At 41.3% G+C, this 25,981-nt stretch overlaps 5 non-coding genes across 5 annotated transcripts; all 5 read left to right on the forward strand.

Moving 5' to 3' along the window:
- The first annotated feature begins 1,145 nt into the window (after nucleotides 1-1,145).
- On the forward strand, nucleotides 1,146-1,218 carry trnav-cac (transfer RNA valine (anticodon CAC)). The gene has a single exon. It is a non-coding gene; the product is annotated as a tRNA-Val (tRNA).
- A 1,561-nt stretch (nucleotides 1,219-2,779) lies between these two features.
- Nucleotides 2,780-2,852, forward strand: trnav-cac (transfer RNA valine (anticodon CAC)). Its single transcript has one exon. It is a non-coding gene; the product is annotated as a tRNA-Val (tRNA).
- Nucleotides 2,853-3,105: 253 nt separating this feature from the next.
- Nucleotides 3,106-3,178, forward strand: trnav-aac (transfer RNA valine (anticodon AAC)). Its single transcript has one exon. It is a non-coding gene; the product is annotated as a tRNA-Val (tRNA).
- A 1,882-nt stretch (nucleotides 3,179-5,060) lies between these two features.
- On the forward strand, nucleotides 5,061-5,133 carry trnav-aac (transfer RNA valine (anticodon AAC)). Its single transcript has one exon. It is a non-coding gene; the product is annotated as a tRNA-Val (tRNA).
- Nucleotides 5,134-11,698: 6,565 nt separating this feature from the next.
- trnav-aac (transfer RNA valine (anticodon AAC)) lies at nucleotides 11,699-11,771 on the forward strand. The gene has a single exon. It is a non-coding gene; the product is annotated as a tRNA-Val (tRNA).
- Nucleotides 11,772-25,981: the final 14,210 nt, after the last annotated feature.

Below are 25,981 nucleotides of genomic sequence, written 5' to 3' on the forward strand. Positions count from 1 at the left end.
CAGTCTTGCACGTGACAGGCGCAGACATTATCCACTATACTAACGAGGAAAGGACTCTGTGTTTGCTAGCTGGACAGGCATATCGGGAAAACTGTCAATAAAATCGGGAATGCCAGACAGCTATGCTGTTTGCCAATCCTGCCAACAGGATAAACGCCAGCGTCTGTTTCCATGGTGTAGTGGTTAGCACATTCGGCTCACACGCGAAAGGTTCCCAACTCGAAACAGGGTGGGAAACAGGGTAATTTTCTTTGTATTTGCAATGAAAACTGAGTATCCAAAAAGCAAAACACACAGGCACCACCTCCCCGTTGGGGAATCGAACCCCAGTCTTCCGCGTGACAGGCGGAGATACTATCCACTATACTAACGAGGAAAGGACTCTGTGCTTGCTACCTGGACAGGCGTAGAGGTAAAACTGTCACTAAACTTGTGAATGCCAGACAGCTATGCTGTTTGCCAATCCTGCCAACAGGATAAACGCCAGTGTCTGTTTCCATGGTGTAGTGGTTATCACATTCTCCTCACACGCGAAAGGTTCCCAACTCGAAACCGGGTGGAAACTTGGCAATTTTCTTTGAATTTGCAATGAAAACTGAGTATCCCAAAATACAATAGCACAGGTACCAAGTGCCCGTTGGGGAATCTAACCCCAGTCTTCCGCGTGACAGGAGAAGATACTATCCACAATACTAACGAGGAAAGGACTCTGTGTATGCTACATGGACAGGCATAGAAGGAAAACTGTCACTGAAATAGGGAATGCCAGACAGCTATGCTGTTTTCCAATCCTGCCAACAGGATAAACACCAGCGTCTGTTTCCATGGTGTAGTGGTTATCACATTCGGCTCACACGCGGAAGGTTCCCAACTCGAAAAAGGGTGGGAAACAGGGTAATTTTCTTTGTATTTGCAATGAAAACTGAGTATCCAAAAAGCAAAACACACAGGCACCACCTCCCCGTTGGGGAATCGAACCCCAGTCTTCCGCGTGACAGGAGGAGATACTATCCACTATACTAACGACGAAAGGATTCTGTGCTTGCGACCTGGACAGGCGTAGAGGGAAAACTGTCACTAAAATCGGGAATGCAAGACAGCTATGCTGTTTGCCAATCCTGCCAACAGGATACACGCCAGTGTCTGTTTCCATGGTGTAGTGGTTATCACATTCGCCTCACACGCGAAAGGTCCCCAGCTCGAAACCGGGTGGAAACTTGGCAATTTTCTTTGAATTTTCAATGAAAACTGAGTATCCAAAAACACAATAGCACAGGTACCAAGTGCCCGTTGGGGAATCTAACCCCAGTCTTCCGCGTGACAGGAGAAGATACTATCCACTATACGAACGAGGACAGGACTCTGTGTATGCTTCATGGACAGGCATAGAGGGAAAACTGTCACTAAAATAGGGAATGCCAGACAGCAATGCTGTTTGCCAATCCTGCCAACAGTATAAACGCCAGCGTCTGTTTCCATGGTGTAGTGGTTATCACATTCGCCTCACACGCGAAAGGTCCCCAACTCGAAACCAGGTGGGAAACAGGGAAATTTTCTTTGTATTTGCAATGAAAACTGAGTATCCAAAATTGGATTGCAGCTGCACTCACTTCCCCATCAGGGAATCAAACCCCAGTCTTGCACGTGACAGGCGCAGACATTATCCACTATACTAACGAGGAAAGGACTCTGTGTTTGCTAGCTGGACAGGCATATCGGGAAAACTGTCAATAAAATCGGGAATGCCAGACAGCTATGCTGTTTGCCAATCCTGCCAACAGGATAAACGCCAGCGTCTGTTTCCATGGTGTAGTGGTTATCACATTCGGCTCACACGCGAAAGGTTCCCAACTCGAAACAGGGTGGGAAACAGGGTAATTTTCTTTGTATTTGCAATGAAAACTGAGTATCCAAAAAGCAAAACACACAGGCACCACCTCCCCGTTGGGGAATCGAACCCCAGTCTTCCGCGTGACAGGCGGAGATACTATCCACTATACTAACGAGGAAAGGACTCTGTGCTTGCTACCTGGACAGGCGTAGAGGTAAAACTGTCACTAAACTTGTGAATGCCAGACAGCTATGCTGTTTGCCAATCCTGCCAATAGGATAAACGCCAGTGTCTGTTTCCATGGTGTAGTGGTTATCACATTCTCCTCACACGCGAAAGGTTCCCAACTCGAAACCGGGTGGGAAACAGGGTAATTTTCTTTGTATTTGCAATGAAAACTGAGTATCCAAAAATTGAATTGCACCTGCACTCACCTCCCCTTCAGGGAATCTAACCACAGTCTTGCGCGTGACAGGCAGAGATACTATCCACTATACTAACGAGGAAAGGACTCTGTGCTTGCTACCTGGACAGGCGTAGAGGGAAAACTGTCACTAAAATCGGGAATGCCAGACAGCTATGCTGTTTGCCAATCCGGCCAACAGAGTAAACGCCAGTGTCTGTTTCCATGGTGTAGTGGTTATCACATTCGCCTAACACGCGAAAGGTCCCCAGCTCGAAACCGTGTGGAAATTTGGCAATTTTCTTTGAATTTGCAATGAAAACTGAGTATCCAAAAAGCAAAACACACAGGCACCACCTCCCCGTTGGGGAATCGAACCCCTGTCTTCCGCGTGACAGGCGGAGATACTATCCACTATACTAACGAGGAAAGGACTCTGTGCTTGCTACCTGGACAGGCGTAGAGGGAAAACTGTCACTAAAATCGGGAATGCAAGACAGCTATGCTGTTTGCCAATCCTGCCAACAGGATAAACTCCAGTGTCTGTTTCCATGGTGTAGTGGTTATCACATTCGCCTCACACGCGAAAGGTCCCCAGCTCGAAACCGGGTGGAAACTTGGCAATTTTCTTTGAATTTGCAATGAAAACTGAGTATCCAAAAATACAATAGCACAGGTACCAAGTGCCCGTTGGGGAATCTCACCCCAGTCTTCCGCGTGACAGGAGAAGATACTATCCACTATACGAACGAGGAAATGACTCTGTGTTTGCTACATGGACAGGCATAGAGGGAAAACTGTCACTAAAATAGGGAACGCCAGACAGCTCTGCTGTTTGCCAATCCTGCCAACAATATAAACGCCTACGTCTGTTTCCATGGTGTAGTGGTTATCACATTCGCCTAACACGCGAAAGGTCCCCAGCTCGAAACCGGGTGGAAACTTGGCAATTTTCTTTGAATTTGCAATGAAAACTGAGTATCCAAAAATACAATAACACAGGTACCAAGTGCCCGTTGGGGAATCTAAACCCAGTCTTCCGCGTGACAGGAGAAGATACTATCCACAATACTAACGAGGAAAGGACTCTGTGTTTGCTACCTGGACAGGCATAGAAGGAAAACTGTCACTAAAATAGGGAATGCCAGACAGCTATGCTGTTTTCCAATCCTGCCAACAGGATAAACACCAGCGTCTGTTTCCATGGTGTAGTGGTTATCACATTCGGCTCACACGCGGAAGGTTCCCAACTCGAAAAAGGGTGGGAAACAGGGTAATTTTCTTTGTATTTGCAATGAAAACTGAGTATCCAAAAAGCAAAACACACAGGCACCACCTCCCCGTTGGGGAATCGAACCCCAGTCTTCCGCGTGACAGGAGGAGATACTATCCACTATACTAACGACGAAAGGATTCTGTGCTTGCGACCTTGACAGGCGTAGAGGTAAAATTGTCACTAAACTTAATGCCAGACAGCTATGCGGTTTGCCAATCCTGCCAACAGGATAAACGCCAGTGTCTGTTTCCATGGTGTAGTGGTTATCACATTCGGCTCACACGCGAAAGGTTCCCAACTCGAAACAGGGTGGGAAACAGGGTAATTTTCTTTGTATTTGCAATGAAAACTGAGTATCCAAAAAGCAAAACACACAGGCACCACCTCCCCGTTGGGGAATCGAAACCCAGTCTTCCGCGTGACAGGCGGAGATACTATCCACTATACTAACGAGGAAAGGACTCTGTGCTTGCTACCTGGACAGGCGTAGAGGGAAAACTGTCACTAAAATCGGGAATGCCAGACAGCTATGCTGTTTGCCAATCCGGCCAACAGAGTAAACGCCAGTGTCCGTTTCCATGGTGTAGTGGTTATCACATTCGCCTAACACGCGGAAGGTTCCCAACTCGAAACAGGGTGGGAAACAGGGTAATTTTCTTTGTATTTGCAATGAAAACTGAGTATCCAAAAAGCAAAACACACAGGGACCACCTCCCCGTTGGGGAATCGAACCCCAGTCTTCCGCGTGACAGGAGGAAATACTATCCACTATACTAACGAGGAAAGGATTCTGTGCTTGAGACCTGGACAGGCGTAGAGGTAAAACTGTCACTAAACGTGAATGCCAGACAGCTATGCTGTTTGCCAATCCTGCCAACAGGATAAACGCCAGCGTCTGTTTCCATGGTGTAGTGGTTATCACATTCGGCTCACACGCGGAAGGTTCCCAACTCGAAACAGGGTGGGAAACAGGGTAATTTCCTTTGTATTTGCAATGAAAACTGAGTATCCAAAAAGCAAAACACACAGGCACCACCTCCCCGTTGTGGAATCGAACCCCAGTCTTCCGCGTGACAGGAGGAGATACTATCCACTATACTAACGAGGAAAGGATTCTGTGCTTGCGACCTGGACAGGCGTAGAGGTAAAACTGTCACTAAACGTGAATGCCAGACAGCTATGCTGTTTGCCAATCCTGCCAACAGGATAAACTCCAGTGTCTGTTTCCATGGTGTAGTGGTTATCACATTCGGCTCACACGCGAAAGGTTCCCAACTCGAAACCGGGTGGGAAACAGGGTAATTTTCTTTGTATTTGCAATGAAAACTGAGTATCCAAAAATTGAATTGCACCTGCACTCACCTCGCCTTCAGGGAATCTAACCACAGTCTTGCGCGTGACAGGCAGAGATACTATCCACTATACTAACGAGGAAAGGACTCTGTGCTTGCTACCTGGACAGGCGTAGAGGGAAAACTGTCACTAAAATCGGGAATGCCAGACAGCTATGCTGTTTGCCAATCCGGCCAACAGAGTAAACGCCAGTGTCCGTTTCCATGGTGTAGTGGTTATCACATTCGCCTAACACGCGAAAGGTCCCCAGCTCGAAACCGGGTGGAAACTTGGCAATTTTCTTTGAATTTGCAATGAAAACTGAGTATCCAAAAAGCAAAACACACAGGCACCACCTCCCCATTGGGGAATCGAACCCCAGTCTTCCGCGTGACAGGCGGAGATACTATCCACTATACTAACGAGGAAAGGACTCTGTGCTTGCTACCTGGACAGGCGTAGAGGGAAAACTGTCACTAAAATCGGGAATGCAAGACAGCTATGCTGTTTGCCAATCCTGCCAACAGGATAAACGCCAGTGTCTGTTTCCATGGTGTAGTGGTTATCACATTCGCCTCACACGCGAAAGGTCCCCAGCTCGAAACCGGGTGGTAACTTGGCAATTTTCTTTGAATTTGCAATGAAAACTGAGTATCCAAAAATACAATAGCACAGGTACCAAGTGCCCGTTGGGGCATCTCACCCCAGTCTTCCGCGTGACAGGAGAAGATACTATCCACAATACTAACGAGGAAAGGACTCTGTGTTTGCTACCTGGACAGGCATAGAAGGAAAACTGTCACTAAAATAGGGAATGCCAGACAGCTATGCTGTTTTCCAATCCTGCCAACAGGATAAACACCAGCGTCTGTTTCCATGGTGTAGTGGTTATCACATTCGGCTCACACGCGGAAGGTTCCCAACTCGAAAAAGGGTGGGAAACAGGGTAATTAGGGCCCGAGCAGCGACCGCTGCGAGGTCCCTATTGTTTTTGTAAAAATTATTATTATTAGGGCCCGAGCAGCGACCGCTGCGAGGTCCCTATTGTTTTTGTAAAAATTATTATTATTATTATTATTATTATTATTATTATTATTATTATTATTATTATTCTTTATTCTCCGCAAACAATCGCGATTTTGGGTACCTAAATATTCACGAAAACTCACCGAACTTTGCACACTCCTCAGGTCCGGCGAAAAATTTGATATTATGAAGTCGTTATAACAACGCGACTCTATAGCGCCCCCTAGCATAGAAAAATAAAAACCAAGCCCGGCACGTTTGAGCTAGAGCAACGTAAATTGGCAGGCACGTGTAGCACCCCGAGACGCACAAAAAAGTCTATTGGGACCATTTAGCTAAAATGTACAGGAAGTGAGCTATGAATTTTTTAATGTCCAATTTTGGCCTATTTTGGCACATTCACTGTGGTCATGCTTTTTCCCCCTATGCAAACATTTTTCATCCCATTGACTTCAAACTTGGTATTTATCATCTCAAGACCTAAGAGAACAGCTGGGCAAAAAGTCTTGCCTTTTCGAAATACTATATGACGGGGGCGGGGCATCAAATATTGCCTTTAAAATTTCATTTGTCCAGAAAGAGCAAATGCTGAATAACTCCCATGTACAAGCTCCAAAAAATCTCAAACTTCTCAGGCAACGTAATAGTCACGGCCTGAAAACATCTATATGACAAAATTCAGTTATACATATAGCGCCACCTAGTGGTTACAATAAATGTCATACTTTACGTTTTTAGCTACTGTGCTGAGCTCGTTGAAGGGATCCAGTTGAAAATTGGTCAGAAAAGCCTTAAGATGTTGATGATGCCCCACACCGAATATTGTAACTTTTCGCCAAAGGGCGTGGCCGCTACGGTGACGCAAAGTCTGAAGATTTTTCGTGACAATAAAAGCTGCATTAACTTGACCGAGATGATCCTATCTTCTCAAAATTTCACACATTTGATGAGAGTCCAGCTCTAAAGACATCTACTAACTTACATTTCATCTAACTGATAGCGCCACCTAGTGGCAATTTTTTTTCTTACGAATTTTCTTCTACGTTTTTCTCCAAACACGTTAACTGGACCTCCCTCATATTTGCTCAGATGAGGGTTTCGGCCTTCATGATGTCACAACACGAAGTTTGTGAGTTTTCGCGAATTGCTGTGGGCGTGGCTAAGCGCTGTTCGCCAAGAAAACAACGCCAGTTTTGAGGGTCTAAACATGCACAGAAACTCCTGAAACTTGGCACACACATCTGGCCTGGTAAAATGAGCAATATTTTATTGTTGATTGTGCTATTTTTACAAAAATGACTCAATAGCGCCCCCTCGAAATTTTTAACGAAGCAGCCCCGGTTGTACGTTTAAGCAAGAACGACGAATATTTTCAGGTGTATGAGGGAGCCCAAGACCTACAAAAAAGTCTCTTTCACCCATATGCTAAAATTAACAGGAAGTGAGCTACGAATTTTTGAATGTCCCATTTTTGACGATTTTTGCACATTCACAGGGGGCAGACTTTTGCCCACCTCTCCTACACGTTTCATCCGACTGAGTTAAGACTTGGCCTGGACCATGTCAAGACCTGAGCCAACGACAGGGGGAAAAATTTTGACTTTTCGAAATACTATATGATGAGGGCGGGGCATCAAAATTTGTGTTTCGCAATGAAAAAGGATATGCTTGATAACTCCCCGGTACATGCTCCAAAAAATCCCAAACTTGACATGTATGTTTATCGTCAAGGCCTGAAGTTATCTCTATGACAACATTCAGTTATATATGCAGCGCCACCTAGCCCTTGAGGCATGAAAAAAAAATACCCCACATACGGTATTTTGTACAAAAAATGTAAACTCATTCTAAGTGTGATAACGAAGTCATTTATGCATATTCTTTTAGTTTCCACCACTCAAAATGTTCACTGGCATCAGACTTATCCAAACATATATATATTTTTATTTATTTTTGATAGCCTCTATGGACATTAAAAGCAATATCGTGAATGAAGGATATGCTTAATAACTCCACGGTACATTCTCCAAAAAAAATCCCACACTTGACATGTATGCTTATAATCAAGGCCTGAAGGTATCTCTATGACAACATTCAGTTATAAATACAGCGCCACCTAGCCGTTGAGGCTTATATAAAAAAAATTTAAAAAATACCCCACATACGGTATTTTGTACAAAAAATGTACACTCATTCTAAGTGTGATAACTAAGTCATTTATGAATATTCTTTTAGTTTCCACCACTCAAATTGTTCACTGGCTTCACACCGATCCAAACGTATGTACGTTTCCATTTTGTTTTATTCATTTTTGATTGCCCCTTTGGACAATAAAAGTAAACATTGTGCAATGAGTACAACGAGCGATGATGTGTATATACACTTTTACAAAAAAATACCAATCAGGGCAACTCATTGCCTAAAAATAAATAAGGACGCTGATTTTTGCAGGTCTTAACAATCACCAAAATCCGTTGAGCTTGACAGACACTGGCAAAAAAAATATTCTACATGTAAACGTTTATTATGCCATTTTCAAAGAAATTTTGCTTCCAATATGCCAGTACCCCAACGTGCCAGTACCCCAACGTGCAAGTACCCCAACGTGCAAGGACCCCAACGTGGCCCGGGCTGCGAGGGCCCTTTATAGCTGCTCGCAGCTCTAGTTATTATTATTATTATTATTATTATTCTTCTTCTTTATTCTCTGCAAACGATCGCGATTTTGGGTACCTAAACATTCACGAAAACTCACCGAACTTTGCACACTCCTCAGGCCCGGCGAAAAATTTGATATTATTAAGTCGTCATAACAATGCGACTCGATAGCGCCCCCTAGCGTAGAAAAATAAAAACCAAGCCCGGCACGTTTGAGCTAGAGCAACAAAAATTGGCAGGCACGTGTAGCACCCCGAGACGCACAAAAAAGTTTATTGGGACCATGTAGCTAAAATGTACAGGAAGTGAACTATGAATTTTTTTATGTCCAATTTTGGCCTATTTTGGCACATTCACTGTGGTCATGCTTTTTCCCCCTCTGCAAACATTTTTCATCCAATTAACTTCAAACTTGGCATTTATCATCTCAAGACCTGAGAGAACAACTGGGCAAAACATCTTGCATTTTTGAAATACTATATGACGGGGGCGGGGCATCAAATATTGCCTTTAAAATTTCATTTGTCCAGAAAGAGCAAATGCTTAATAACTCCCATGTTCAAGCTCCAAAAAATCTCAAACTTCTCAGGCAACGTAATAGTCACGGCCTGAAAACATCTATATGATAAAATTCAGTTATACATATAGCGCCACCTAGTGGTTACAATAAATGTCATACTTTACGTTTTTAGCTACTGTGCTGAGCTTGTTGAAGGGATCCATTTGAAAATTGGTCAGAAAAGCCTTAAGATGTTGATCATGCCCCACACCGAATATTGTAACTTTTCGCCAAAGGGCGTTGCCGCTACGGTGATGCAAAGTCTGAAGATTTTTCGTGAAAATAAAAGCTGCATTAACTTGACCGAGATGATCCTATCTTCTCAAAATTTCACACATTTGATGAGAGTCCAGCCCTAAAGACATCTACTGACTTATATTTCCTCTAACTGATAGCGCCACCTAGTGGCAATTTTTTTTCTTACGAATTTTCTTCTACGTTTTTCTCCAAACACGTTAACTGGACCTACCTCATATTTGCTCAGATGAGGGTTTCGGCCTTCATGATGTCACAACACGAAGTTTGTGAGTTTTCGCGAATTGCTGTGGGTGTGGCTAAGCGCTGTTCGCCAAGAAAATAACGCCAGTTTTGAGGGTCTAAACATGCACAGAAACTCATGAAACTTGGCACACACATCTGGCCTGGTAAAATTAGCAATATTTTATTGTTGATTGTGCTATTTTTACAAAAATGACTCAATAGCGCCCCCTAGAAGTTTTTAACGAAGCAGCCCCAGTTGTACGTTTAAGCAAGAACGACGAATATTTTTAGGTGTATGAGGGAGCCCAAGACCTACAAAAAAGTCTCTTGTACCCATATGCTAAAATGAACAGGAAGTGAGCTACGAATTTTTGAATGTCCCATTTTTGACGATTTTTGCACATTCACAGGGGGCAGACTTTTGCCCACTTCTCCTACACGTTTCATCCGACTGAGTTAAGACTTGGCCTGGACCATGTCAAGACCTGAGCCAACGACAGGGGGAAAAATTTTGACTTTTCGAAATACTATATGATGAGGGCGGGGCATCAAAATTTGTGTTTCACAATGAAAAAGGATATGCTTGATAACTCCCCGGTACATGCTCCAAAAAATCCCAAACTTGACATGTATGTTTATCGTCAAGGCCTGAAGTTATCTCTATGACAACATTCAGTTATATATGCAGCGCCACCTAGCCCTTGAGGCATGAAAAAAAAATACCCCACATACGGTATTTTGTACAAAAAATGTACACTCATTCTAAGTGTGATAACTAAGTCATTTATGAATATTTTTTTAGTTTCCACCACTCAAAATGTTCACTGGCATCAGACTTATCCAAACATATATATATTTTTATTTATTTTTGATAGCCTCTATGGACATTAAAAGCAATATCGTGAATGAAGGATATGCTTAATAACTCCACGGTACATGCTCCAAAAAAAAATCCCACACTTGACATGTATGCTTATAATCAAGGCCTGAAGGTATCTCTATGACAACATTCAGTTATAAATACAGCGCCACCTAGCCCTTGAGGCTTATATAAAAAAAAAAAAAAATACCCCACATACGGTATTTTGTACAAAAAATTTACACTCATTCTAAGTGTGATAACTAAGTCATTTATGAATATTCTTTTAGTTTCCACCACTCAAATTGTTCACTGGCTTCACACCGATCCAAACGTATGTACGTTTCCATTTTGTTTTATTCATTTTTGATTGCCCCTTTGGACAATAAAAGTAACATTGTGCAATGAGTACAACGAGCGATGATGTGTATATACACTTTTACAAAAAAATACCAATCAGGGCAACTCATTGCCTAAAAATAAAAAAGGACGCTGATTTTTGCAGGTCTTAACAATCACCAAAACCCGTTGAGCTTGACACACACACTGGCAAAAAAATATTCTACATGTAAACGTTTATTATGCCATTTTCAAAGAAATTTTGCTTCCAATATGCCAGTACCCCAACGTGCAAGTACCCCAACGTGCAAGGACCCCAACGTGGCCCGGGCTGCGAGGGCCCTTTATAGCTGCTCGCAGCTCTAGTTTTCTTTGTATTTGCAATGAAAACTGAGTATCCAAAAAGCAAAACACACAGGCACCACCTCCCCGTTGGGGAATCGAACCCCAGTCTTCCGCGTGACAGGAGGAGATACTATCCACTATACTAACGACGAAAGGATTCTGTGCTTGCGACCTGGACAGGCGTAGAGGTAAAATTGTCACTAAACAATGCCAGACAGCTATGCGGTTTGCCAATCCTGCCAACAGGATAAACGCCAGTGTCTGTTTCCATGGTGTAGTGGTTATCACATTCGGCTCACACGCGAAAGGTTCCCAACTCGAAACAGGGTGGGAAACAGGGTAATTTTCTTTGTATTTGCAATGAAAACTGAGTGTCCAAAAAGCAAAACACACAGGCACCACCTCCCCGTTGGGGAATCAAACCCCAGTCTTCCGCGTGACAGGCCGAGATACTATCCACTATACTAACGAGGAAAGGACTCTGTGCTTGCTACCTGGACAGGCGTAGAGGGAAAACTGTCACTAAAATCGGGAATGCCAGACAGCTATGCTGTTTGCCAATCCGGCCAACAGAGTAAACGCCAGTGTCCGTTTCCATGGTGTAGTGGTTATCACATTCGCCTAACACGCGAAAGGTCCCCAGCTCGAACCCGGGTGGAAACTTGGCAATTTTCTTTGAATTTGCAATGAAAACTGAGTATCCAAAAAGCAAAACACACAGGCACCACCTCCCCGTTGGGGAATCGAACCCCAGTCTTCCGCGTGACAGGCGGAGATACTATCCACTATACTAACGAGGAAAGGACTCTGTGCTTGCTACCTGGACAGGCGTAGAGGGAAAACTGTCACTAAAATCGGGAATGCAAGACAGCTATGCTGTTTGCCAATCCTGCCAACAGGATAAACGCCAGTGTCTGTTTCCATGGTGTAGTGGTTATCACATTCGCCTCACACGCGAAAGGTCCCCGGGTGGAAACTTGGCAATTTTCTTTGAATTTGCAATGAAAACTGAGTATCCAAAAATACAATAGCACAGGTACCAAGTGCCCGTTGGGGCATCTCACCCCAGTCTTCCGCGTGACAGGAGAAGATACTATCCACAATACTAACGAGGAAAGGACTCTGTGTTTGCTACCTGGACAGGCATAGAAGGAAAACTGTCACTAAAATAGGGAATGCCAGACAGCTATGCTGTTTTCCAATCCTGCCAACAGGATAAACACCAGCGTCTGTTTCCATGGTGTAGTGGTTATCACATTCGGCTCACACGCGGAAGGTTCCCAACTCGAAAAAGGGTGGGAAACAGGGTAATTAGGGCCCGAGCAGCGACCGCTGCGAGGTCCCTATTGTTTTTGTAAAAATTATTATTATTATTATTATTATTAGGGCCCGAGCAGCGACCGCTGCGAGGTCCCTATTGTTTTTGTAAAAATTATTATTATTAGGGCCCGAGCAGCGACCGCTGCGAGGTCCCTATTGTTTTTCAAGGAATTCTTATTAGGGCCCGAGCAGCGGCGGCGGCGGTGCCGCTGCGAGGCCCTATTGTTTTTGTAGGAATTCTTCTTATTATTCTTCTTTTTCTTCTCCGCAAACAATCGCATTTTTGAGACACTAAACGTGAACGAAAACTCACCAAACTTTACACGCACATCAGGCCTGGCGAAAAATTTGATATTTTAAAGTCGCCATACATGATAACAGAAAAATGGCTCCTTAGCGCCCCCTACATAGGTTAAACGGATCCCTGTCCCGCTACGATTGTCCGACGGCTATGAAAATTGTGTGGCACCTGTAGCACATCCCAATGAACAAAAACCTCTTTGAAGTGTGTACCCTAAAATAGACAGAAAGTGAGGTATGAGTATTTAAATGTCCAATTTTTGCCAATTTTTGCACATTTACAGGGGTCATACTTTTGCCCGCTTCTCCTACACGGTTAACCCGATTGACTTCAAACTTGGGATGTACCATCTCAACACCTGGGACAACATCATTGTGAAAAATGAAAAGTTTTTGATATACTATATGACGGCGGCGGCGCATCAAATTTAGAGTTTAAAAATTCTTACTTCACGAAGCATTGCCGGTTGTACGTTTAATCTAGAGCTACGAAAATTGGTACACATATGTAACAGGCTATGACCTACAAAAAACTCTTTTTGAACCATATGCTAAACCTAACAGGAAGTCCACCATTTTGATTTATTTTGGAACGTGTTGCCATTTTTTTTGGCCATTTCATTGGGGTCTTATTTTAACGAACTCCTCCTACAGTGTTTATCCGATCATCTTCAAACTTGGTGTGATTCATCTTAAGATGTTGAAGATGAAAAGTTATTGAAAGCTTTGTATTTCGTCGCACACTGTTGTCATGGCATGCACTGTTTTTAAAGGAAAAAAAATATCCTTAAAGAAGCATTCCCATTTGTACGAAGCAGCTAGAGCTACGAAAATTTGTAGACATATGTAACAGCCCAAGATGTACAAAAAAGTCTCTTGGTGCCCTGTGCTAAACCCAACAGGAAGTCCCCCAGGGACCGGGCATCACATTTTGAGCTAAAAAACTCCTCTTTAACAAAGCATACCCGGCTGTATGTTTCACATAGAGTTACCAAAATTTGTAGAGGTATATAACAGCCCTCGAGGTACAAAAAACTCTTTTTGAACCATATGCTAAACCTAACAGGACGTCCGCCATTTTGATTTACTTTGGAATGTGTTGCCATTTTTTTTGGCCATTTCATAGGGGTCATATTTTAACAAACTCCTCCTACAGAGTTTATCCGATCATCTTCAAACTTGGTGTGATTCATCTTAAGATGTTGAAAATGAAAAGTTATTGAAAGTTTTTTATTTCGTCACACGCTGTTGTCGTGGCATGCACTTTTTGCAAAGGAAAAGAAATCTTATTAATGAAGCATTCCCAGTTGTACGAAGCAGCTAGAGCGACGAAAAATTGTAGACATATGTAACAGTCCAGGATGTACAAAAAAGTCTCTTGGTGCCATGTGCTTAACCTAACAGGAAGTCCCCCAGGGGCCGGGCATCACATTTTGAGCTAAAAAACTCCTCTTTAACGAAGCATTCCCGGTTGTACGTTTCACCTAGCGCTATGATAATTTGCAGGCATACATAAGAGCCCATGATGTACAAAAAAGTCTCTTGGAACCATGTGCTAAACCAAACAGGAAGTCTGCCATTTTGATTTATGATGGGATTTGTTGCCATTTTTTGTGGCCTTTTTCAGGGGTCATATTTTAACGAACCCCTCCTACAAAATTTATCCGACTGTCTTCAAACTTGGTGTGTTTCATCTTAAGATGTTTAAGATGCAAAGTAATCGAAAGTTTTTTTATTTTGTAACACGCTGTTGCCATAGCAATGCATTGTTTGTCAAGTGCTGCTTTTTTTTTTTTTTATACACATGAAAACTCATGAAACTTTGCAAACACATCAGACTTGTCATGAACATGAATTTTCAGAGATTTATTGTGCAATTTGCAATAAATAGCGCCCTCTAGACATTTTTATGAAGCATTTCCGATTGTATGATTATGCTAGACCTACAAAAAAGTATTATGTAGCCTTTTGCCAAACCAAAGAGGAAGTCCGCTATTTTGATTTTATTTTGGGAATTATACATCATTTTTGGCCTTTTTCATTAAACTTTGCACAGACAAGGCATGGAAAAAACTAGCATTTTAAATGGTCCTTGTTCCATGTAACAGTTGTCAAGTGCTGCTTTTTTTTTTTTTTTATACACATGAAAACTCATGAAACTTTGCAAACACATCAGACTTGTCATGAACATGAATTTTTCAGAGATTTATTGTGCAATTTGCAATAAATAGCGCCCTCTAGACATTTTTATGAAGCATTTCCGATTGTATGATTATGCTAGACCTACAAAAAAGTATTATGTAGCCATTTGCCAAACCAAAGAGGAAGTCCGCTATTTTGATTTTATTTTGGGAATTATACATCATTTTTGGCCTTTTTCATTAAACTTTGCACAGACAAGGCATGGAAAAAAATTACATTTTAAATGGTCCTTGTTCCATGTAACAGTACCACAACGTGCCAGTACCCTGACGTGCAAGTAACCCAACGTTGTGCTCAATAGCGCCCTCTATGCATTTTTATGGAGCATTTCCAATTGTATGATTCAAGCGATACACAACTAAAGATGACTTGACCAAGATTTATGAAAACTGGGAGGCATACCTATTAGCTTAAGACCTACAAAAAGTATTCTGTAGCCGTATGCTAAACCTAAAAGGAAGTCCACCATTTTGAATTTATTTTGGGAATTGCACACCATATTTTGCGTTTTGATTAAACTTTGCACACACAAGGCTTGTCAAAAACATTTTAGATGGTCCTTGTCCTATTTGACAGTATCCCAACGTGCCAGTACCCCGACGTGCAAGTACCCCAACGTGGCCCGGGTTGCGAGGGCCCTTTATAGCTGCTCGCAGCTCTAGTTATTCTTCTTTTTATTTGTTATTATTCTTTTCCGCAAACAATCACATTTTTGAGACACTAAACGTGAACGAAAACTCACCAAACTTTACACACACGTCAGGCCTGGCGAAAAATTTGATATTTCAAAGTCGCCATAGGTGATAACAGAAAAATGGCTCCATAGCGCCACCTACATAGGTTAAACAGATCCCTGGCCCGCTACGATTGTCCGACGGCTATGAAAATTGTGTGGCACCTGTAGCACATCCAGATGAACAAAAACCTCTTTGATGTGTGTACCCTAAAATAGACAGGAAGTGAGATATGAGTATTTAAATGTCCAATTTTGGCCAATTTTTGCACATTTACAGGGGTCATACTTTTGCCTGCTTCTCCTACACGGTTAATCCAATTGACTTCAAACTTGGGATGTACCATCTCAAGACCTGGGACAACACCATGGTAAAAAATCTAAAGTTTTCGACATACTATATGACGGCGGTGGGGCATCAAATTTAGAGTTTCAAAACTCTTACTAAACGTAGTATTGCCGGTTGTATGTTTAACCTAGAGCTACGAAAATTGGTACACATATGTAACAGACTATGACCTACAAAAAAGTCTGTTGGTGCCATATGCTAAACCCAACAGGAAGTCCGCCAGAGGCGGGGCATCAAATTTTGAGTTTCAAAATTCTTACTTAATGAAGCATTCCCGGCTGTACGTTTCACCTAGAGTTACCAAAATTTAAAGACATATGTAACAGCCCTCAAGGTACAAAAAACTCTTTTTGAACCATATGCTAAACCTAACAGAAAGTCCACCATTTTGATTTACTTTGGAACGTGTTCCCATTTTTTTGGCCATTTCATAGGGGTCCTATTTTAACGAACTCCTCTTACAGAGTTTATCCGATCATCTTCAAACTTGGTGTGATTCATCTTAAGATGTTGAAGATGAAAAGTTATTGAAAGCTTTTTATTTCGCTGCACGCTGTTGTCGTGGCATGCACTTGTTTGCAAAGGAAAAAAATTCTTCTTAATGAAGAATTCTCAGTTGTACGAAGCAGCTAGAGCTACGAAAATTTGTAGACATATGTAACAGCCCACGATGTACAAAAAAGTCTCTTGCTGCTTTGTGCTAAACCCAACAGGAAGTCCCGCAAGGGCCGGGCATCACTTTTTGAGCTAAAAAACTCCTCTTTAACGAAGCATTCCCGGTTGTACCTTTCACCTAGCGCTATGATAATTCGGGGGCATACATAAGAGCCCACGATGTACAAAAAAGTCTTTTAGAACCATATGCTAAGCCAAACAGGAAGTCCGGCATTTTGATTTACTTTGCTATTTGTAGCCATTTTTTGGGGGCCTTTTATAGGCCTCATATTTTCTACAAAACTTATCAGATTGTCTTCATTCTTTGGCATGTTTCATCTGAAGTATTGCCGGTTATACGTTTAATCTAGAGCTACGAAAATTGGTACACATATGTAACAGACTATGATCTACAAAAAAAGCATGTTGGTGCCATATGCTAAACCTAACAGGAAGTCCGCCAGAGGCAGGGCATCAAATTTTGCATTTCAAAATTTTTACTTAATGAAGCATTTCCGGCTGTACGTTTCACCTAGAGTGACCAAAATTTGAAGACATATGTAACAGCCCTCGAGGTACAAAAAACTCTTTTTGAACCATATGCTAAACCTAACAGGAAGTCTGCCATTTTGATTTACTTTGGAACATGTTGCCATTTTTTTGGCCATTTCATAGGGGTCTTATTTTAACGAACTCCTCCTACAGAGTTTATCCGATCATCTTCAAACTTGGTGTGATTCATCTTAAGATGTTGACGATGAAAAGTTATTGAAAGCTTTTTATTTCGTCGCACGCTGTTGTCGTGGCATGCACTGTTGGCAAAGGAAAAAAAAATCCTTCTTAATGCAGCGTTCCCAGTTGGACGAAGCAGCTCGAGCTACAAAAATTTGTAGACAAATGTACACATTTGTCCACATATATATATTTACATATGCATGTAAAAAAAATATGTCAGGCTAAACTAAATGGTTGATTAGGCCCCACACATTTTCACCTTACCATACCCGGCCCTCTTTGCAAAAGGTTTGAACACTCCTGGCCTAAACCTAGGTGTATACTCAAACTATGCACGCACATAAAGCCTGGAACAAAATGTGTAATTTAGAGGGTTCTTGTTTTGTTTTTTGTATTCCTTATATTTCATGTCATTATACTTGACACACTATTTTTACTACTCACTGAATCAGTTATAAGAACATTTAATTGATACAATCCAATCACATCCTAGAGAATTGAAAACACATTCAATCATGAGGTTGTTAAGACACATTTACTTCTGTAGCACTTAACCACAAACAAGTTGCGACATCCCCTGATCTAACCCTCCAACCGAACAAGGAAAAACTTTCAGGGGTCATATTTTAACGAACCCCTCCTACAAAATTTATCCGACTGTCTTCAAACTTGGTGTGTTTCATCTTAAGATGTTTAAGATGCAAAGTAATCGAAAGTTTTTTATTTTGTAACACGCTGTTGCCATAGCAATACATTGTTTGTCAAGTGCTGCTTTTTTTTTTTTATACACATGAAAACTCATGGAACTTTGCAAACACATCAGACTTGTCATGAACATGAATTTTCAGAGATTTATTGTGCAATTTGCAATAAATAGCGCCCTCTAGACCTTTTTATGAAGCATTTCCGATTGTATGATTATGCTAGACCTACAAAAAAGTATTATGTAGCCATTTGCCAAACCAAAGAGGAAGTCCGCTATTTTGATTTTATTTTGGGAATTATACATCATTTTTGGCCTTTTTCATTCAACTTTGCACAGACAAGGCATGGAAAAAACTAACATTTTAAATGGTCCTTGTTCCATGTAACAGTTGTCAAGTGCTGCTTTTTTTTTTTTTTATACACATGAAAACTCATGAAACTTTGCAAACACATCAGACTTGTCATGAACATGAATTTTCAGAGATTTATTGTGCAATTTGCAATAAATAGCGCCCTCTAGACATTTTTATGAAGCATTTCCGATTGTATGATTATGCTAGACCTACAAAAAAGTATTATGTAGCCATTTGCCAAACCAAAGAGGAAGTCCGCTATTTTGATTTTATTTTGGGAATTATACATAATTTTTGGCCTTCTTCATTAAACTTTGCACAGACAAGGCATGGAAAAAACTAACATTTTAAATGGTCCTTGTTCCATGTAACAGTACCCCAACGTGCCAGTACCCTGACGTGCAAGTAACCCAACGTTGTGCTCAATAGCGCCCTCTATGCATTTTTATGGAGCATTTCCAATTGTATGATTCAAGCGATACACAACTAAAGATGACTTGACCTAGATTTGTGAAAACTGGGAGGCATACCTATTAGCTTAAGACCTACAAAAAGTATTCTGTAGCCGTATGCTAAACCTAAAAGGAAGTCCGCCATTTTGAATTTATTTTGGGAATTGCGCACCATATTTTGCGTTTTGATTAAACTTTGCACACACAAGGCTTGTCAAAAACATTTTAGATGGTCCTTGTCCTATTTGACAGTACCCCAACGTGCCAGTACCCCGACGTGCAAGTACCCCAACGTGGCACGCCTTTGCTGTAGCGATGCATTGTTTGCAAAGATTTTTTTTTTTAATATGATTCAGCTAGATGTGTGAATATTGGGAGGCATACCTATCAGCCGAATACCTCGACAAAGCATTCCATAGCAATGTGAACAAACACAAAAAGCATGGCAAAACATTTACAATTTAGACGGTTTCTTATGAAACAGTACTAGAGGTGTGCAAAATTTCCGATTCTTAGATTATTCACGATTCGGCCGTGGAACAATCGAGAACGATTCACAAAAGTCCAAATTCCGATTATATAAATATGCCAAGGGAACCGAAACTAAAAGTGGACCGGAGCGGAAAGTACGCGGAACTGAAACGCAGTAGCGCGCGCGGTCTTCGGGACGCTTAATGGGACGGACCGAGAGTACACATCCACAACTCACGCCTCGACATTCAAAACAACAACAAGCATGACTGAGCTGACCAACCCACCTCTTCGTCAGATCAGACCTGCTCCGAAAAGGCAAACAACTTCAGGCGGAAGTATCAGCTAGCTGGCTGCAGTGCGTCGGTTAGCGTTCTACAGGGCGCCGCGCAGTGATACGAACGAACGAACAGAAAAGTAGTGGCTGGCGGTAATGGCGTCTGACTTTATTCAGAAAAGAGTATTGTGGTGGAAATGTATCACGCTTTTGAAAACAAATAGTTTTTAGAAGAAAAAGGCTTTATTTCCGAGACCCCAGCCAGCTTGCTGGACTATTTTCCTCTCGTCCAACGTCGAACATGAACGCGTGTCACCGAACGCTGTCAGAAAGAAGTCAGTGCTGATCGCACACACGGGAGGTGAGGATCAAATTGAGATTCATGTTAAAAAAGCCGAACGATCCCTTTAATGTTTACACGTTCATGTTTACACAAGTTAAAAAGCAGAAAAGCACTTGAGGTTTTTTTTTTTGTACCTCTGAGAAACTTTAATGCTTACATGTTCATCTTTACACAACTTAAAAAGCAGGAAAGCACTTTTTTTTTTTTAGGCATTTGTATATATGAAGTAGTAGTTCACATTGTCTTTCATTTATATCTCAGTGCACTTTTGAGTGGATAAAAATAATATATTTTTGCTCAATGCTATGTTTTATTCTGTTGAAGACTGAATATACTTAAAAGCTGTTGTTACAGAATGAGGACTTGAGTATTTTATTTACTGTTTTGAACTGTTAACTTGATACTGAAATAGTAGTTTATTTAGGCCTGAGAGGACTTTTGTACTATTTTTGTAACTAATGTACGAAACATTAAAAGCACCAAAATACATTGTTTTTTTTCTGCTGCCTGGGGGGAAATCAATAATCGTTTTATAATCGAATCGTAGCCTCTGAATCGTAATCGCAATCGAATCGTGAGGTGCCCCAAGATTCCCACCTCTAAACAGTACCCTAACGTGCCAGTACCCCGATGTGCAAATACCCCAACGTGGCACGGGTTGCGAGGGCCCTTTATAGCTGCTCGCAGCTCTAGTTCTTCTTCTTCTTCTTCTTCTTCTTTATTCTCCGCAAACGATCGCGATTTTGGGTACCTAAACATTCACGAAAACTCACCGAACTTTGCACACTCCTCAGGCCCGGCGAAAAATTTGATATTATTAAGTCGTCATAACAATGCGACTCGATAGCGCCCCCTAGCGTAGAAAAATAAAAACCAAGCCCGGCACGTTTGAGCTAGAGCAACAAAAATTGGCAGGCACGTGTAGCACCCCGAGACGCAAAAAAAAGTCTATTGGGACCATGTAGCTAAAATGTACAGGAAGTGAGCTATGAATTTTTTTATGTCCAATTTTGGCCTATTTTGGCACATTCACTGTGGGCATGCTTTTTCCCCCTTTGCAAACATTTTTCATCCAATTGACTTCAAACTTGGCATTTATCATCTCAAGACCTGAGAGAACAACTGGGCAAAACATCTTGCCTTTTTGAAATACTATATGACGGGGGCGGGGCATCAAATATTGCCTTTAAAATTTCATTTGTCCAGAAAGAGCAAATGCTTAATAACTCCCATGTTCAAGCTCCAAAAAATCTCAAACTTCTCAGGCAACGTAATAGTCACGGCCTGAAAACATCTATATGATAAAATTCAGTTATACATATAGCGCCACCTAGTGGTTACAATAAATGTCATACTTTACGTTTTTAGCTACTGTGCTGAGCTTGTTGAAGGGATCCATTTGAAAATTGGTCAGAAAAGCCTTAAGATGTTGATTATGCCCCACACCGAATATTGTAACTTTTCGCCAAAGGGCGTGGCCGCTACGGTGACGCAAAGTCTGAAGATTTTTCGTGAAAATAAAAGCTGCATTAACTTGACCGAGATGATCCTATCTTCTCAAAATTTCACACATTTGATGAGAGTCCAGCCCTAAAGACATCTATGAACTTATATTTCATCTAACTGATCGCGCCACCTATGGCAATTTTTTTTCTTACGAATTTTCTTCTACGTTTTTCTCCAAACACGTTAACTGGACCTACCTCATATTTGCTCAGATGAAGGTTTCGGCCTTCATGATGTCACAACACGAAGTTTGTGAGTTTTCGCGAATTGCTGTGGGTGTGGCTAAGTGCTGTTCGCCAAGAAAACAACGCCAGTTTTGAGGGTCTAAACATGCACAGAAACTCATGAAACTTGGCACACACATCTGGCCTGGTAAAATGAGCAATATTTTATTGTTGATTGTGCTATTTTTACAAAAATGACTCAATAGCGCCCCCTAGAAGTTTTTAACGAAGCAGCCCCGGTTGTACGTTTAAGCAAGAACGACGAATATTTTTAGGTGTATGAGGGAGCCCAAGACCTACAAAAAAGTCTAATGGACCCATATGCTAAAATGAACAGGAAGTGAGCTACGAATTTTTGAATGTCCCATTTTTGACAATTTTTTCACATTCACAGGGGGCAGACTTTTGCCCACTTCTCCTACACGTTTCATCTGACTGAGTTAAGACTTGACCTGGACCATGTCAAGACCTGAGCCAACGACAGGGGGAAAAATCTTGACCTTTCGAAATACTATATGATGAAGGCGGGGCATCAAAATTTGTGTTTCGCACTGAAAAAGGATATGCTTAATAACTCCCCGGTACATGCTCCAAAAAATCCCAAACTTGACATGTATGTTTATCGTCAAGGCCTGAAGCTATCTCTATGACAACATTCAGTTATATATGCAGCGCCACCTAGCCCTTGAGGCATAAAAAAAAAATACCCCACATACGGTATTTTGTACAAAAAATGTAAACTCATTCTAAGTGTGATAACTAAGTCATTTATGAATATTCTTTTAGTTTCCACCACTCAAAATGTTCACTGGCATCAGACTTATCCAAACATATATATATTTTTATTTATTTTTGATGGCCTCTGTGGACATTAAAAGCAATATTGTGAATGAAGGATATGCTTAATAACTCCACGGTACATGCTCCAAAAAAAATCCCACACTTGACATGTATGCTTATAATCAAGGCCTGAAGGTATCTCGATGACAACATTCAGTTATAAATACAGCGCCACCTAGCCCTTGAGGCTTATATAAAAAAAAAACCCACATACGGTATTTTGTACAAAAAAATTTAAACTCATTCTAAGTGTGATGACTAAGTCATTTCTGAATATTCTTTTAGTTTCCACCACTCAAATTGTTCACTGGCTTCACACCGATCCAAACGTATGTACGTTTCCATTTTGTTTTATTCATTTTTGATTGCCCCTTTGGACAATAAAAGTAACATTGTGCAATGAGTACAACGAGCGATGATGTATATATACACTTTTACAAAAAATACCAATCAGGGCAACTCATTGCCTAAAAATAAAAAAGGACGCTGATTTTTGCAGGTCTTAACAATCACCAAAACCCGTTGAGCTTGACACACACACTGGCAAAAAAGATATTCTACATGTAAACGTTTATTATGCCATTTTCAAAGAAATTTTGCTTCCAATATGCCAGTACCCCAACGTGCAAGGACCCCAACGTGGCCCGGGCTGCGAGGGCCCTTTATAGCTGCTCGCAGCTCTAGTTATTATTATTATTCTTCTTCTTTATTCTCCGCAAACGATCGCGATTTTGGGTACCTAAACATTCACGAAAACTCACCGAACTTTGCACACTCCTCAGGCCCGGCGAAAAATTTGATATTATTAAGTCGTCATAACAATGCGACTCGATAGCGCCCCCTAGCGTAGAAAAATAAAAACCAAGCCCGGCACGTTTGAGCTAGAGCAACAAAAATTGGCAGGCACGTGTAGCACCCCGAGACGCACAAAAAAGTTTATTGGGACCATGTAGCTAAAATGTACAGGAAGTGAACTATGAATTTTTTTATGTCCAATTTTGGCCTATTTTGGCACATTCACTGTGGTCATGCTTTTTCCCCCTCTGCAAACATTTTTCATCCAATTAACTTCAAACTTGGCATTTATCATCTCAAGACCTGAGAGAACAACTGGGCAAAACATCTTGCATTTTTGAAATACTATATGACGGGGGCGGGGCATCAAATATTGCCTTTAAAATTTCATTTGTCCAGAAAGAGCAAATGCTTAATAACTCCCATGTTCAAGCTCCAAAAAATCTCAAACTTCTCAGGCAACGTAATAGTCACGGCCTGAAAACATCTATATGATAAAATTCAGTTATACATATAGCGCCACCTAGTGGTTACAATAAATGTCATACTTTACGTTTTTAGCTACTGTGCTGAGCTTGTTGAAGGGATCCATTTGAAAATTGGTCAGAAAAGCCTTAAGATGTTGATCATGCCCCACACTGAATATTGTAACTTTTCGCCAAAGGGCGTTGCCGCTACGGTGACGCAAAGTCTGAAGATTTTTCGTGAAAATAAAAGCTGCATTAACTTGACCGAGATGATCCTATCTTCTCAAAATTTCACACATTTGATGAGAGTCCAGCCCTAAAGACATCTACTGACTTATATTTCATCTAAGTGATAGCGCCACCTAGTGGCAATTTTTTTTCTTACGAATTTTCTTCTACGTTTTTCTCCAAACACGTTAACTGGACCTACCTCATATTTGCTCAGATGAGGGTTTCGGCCTTCATGATGTCACAACACGAAGTTTGTGAGTTTTCGCGAATTGCTGTGGGTGTGGCTAAGCGCTGTTCGCCAAGAAAATAACGCCAGTTTTGAGGGTCTAAACATGCACAGAAACTCATGAAACTTGGCACACACATCTGGCCTGGTAAAATTAGCAATATTTTATTGTTGATTGTGCTATTTTTACAAAAATGACTCAATAGCGCCCCCTAGAAGTTTTTAACGAAGCAGCCCCAGTTGTACGTTTAAGCAAGAACGACGAATATTTTTAGGTGTATGAGGGAGCCCAAGACCTACAAAAAAGTCTCTTGTACCCATATGCTAAAATGAACAGGAAGTGAGCTACGAATTTTTGAATGTCCCATTTTTGACGATTTTTGCACATTCACAGGGGGCAGACTTTTGCCCACTTCTCCTACACGTTTCATCCGACTGAGTTAAGACTTGGCCTGGACCATGTCAAGACCTGAGCCAACGACAGGGGGAAAAATTTTGACTTTTCGAAATACTATATGATGAGGGCGGGGCATCAAAATTTGTGTTTCACAATGAAAAAGGATATGCTTGATAACTCCCCGGTACATGCTCCAAAAAATCCCAAACTTGACATGTATGTTTATCGTCAAGGCCTGAAGTTATCTCTATGACAACATTCAGTTATATATGCAGCGCCACCTAGCCCTTGAGGCATGAAAAAAAAATACCCCACATACGGTATTTTGTACAAAAAATGTACACTCATTCTAAGTGTGATAACTAAGTCATTTATGAATATTTTTTTAGTTTCCACCACTCAAAATGTTCACTGGCATCAGACTTATCCAAACATATATATATTTTTATTTATTTTTGATAGCCTCTATGGACATTAAAAGCAATATCGTGAATGAAGGATATGCTTAATAACTCCACGGTACATGCTCCAAAAAAAAATCCCACACTTGACATGTATGCTTATAATCAAGGCCTGAAGGTATCTCTATGACAACATTCAGTTATAAATACAGCGCCACCTAGCCCTTGAGGCTTATATATAAAAAAAAAAAAAAATACCCCACATACGGTATTTTGTACAAAAAATTTACACTCATTCTAAGTGTGATAACTAAGTCATTTATGAATATTCTTTTAGTTTCCACCACTCAAATTGTTCACTGGCTTCACACCGATCCAAACGTATGTACGTTTCCATTTTGTTTTATTCATTTTTGATTGCCCCTTTGGACAATAAAAGTAACATTGTGCAATGAGTACAACGAGCGATGATGTGTATATACACTTTTACAAAAAAATACCAATCAGGGCAACTCATTGCCTAAAAATAAAAAAGGACGCTGATTTTTGCAGGTCTTAACAATCACCAAAACCCGTTGAGCTTGACACACACACTGGCAAAAAAATATTCTACATGTAAACGTTTATTATGCCATTTTCAAAGAAATTTTGCTTCCAATATGCCAGTACCCCAACGTGCAAGTACCCCAACGTGCAAGGACCCCAACGTGGCCCGGGCTGCGAGGGCCCTTTATAGCTGCTCGCAGCTCTAGTTTTCTTTGTATTTGCAATGAAAACTGAGTATCCAAAAATACAATAGCACAGGTACCAAGTGCCCGTTGGGGCATCTCACCCCAGTCTTCCGCGTGACAGGAGAAGATACTATCCACAATACTAACGAGGAAAGGACTCT

Source organism: Festucalex cinctus, chromosome 19, assembly GCF_051991245.1.
Source record: "Festucalex cinctus isolate MCC-2025b chromosome 19, RoL_Fcin_1.0, whole genome shotgun sequence".
Lineage (NCBI taxonomy): Eukaryota > Metazoa > Chordata > Actinopteri > Syngnathiformes > Syngnathidae > Festucalex > Festucalex cinctus.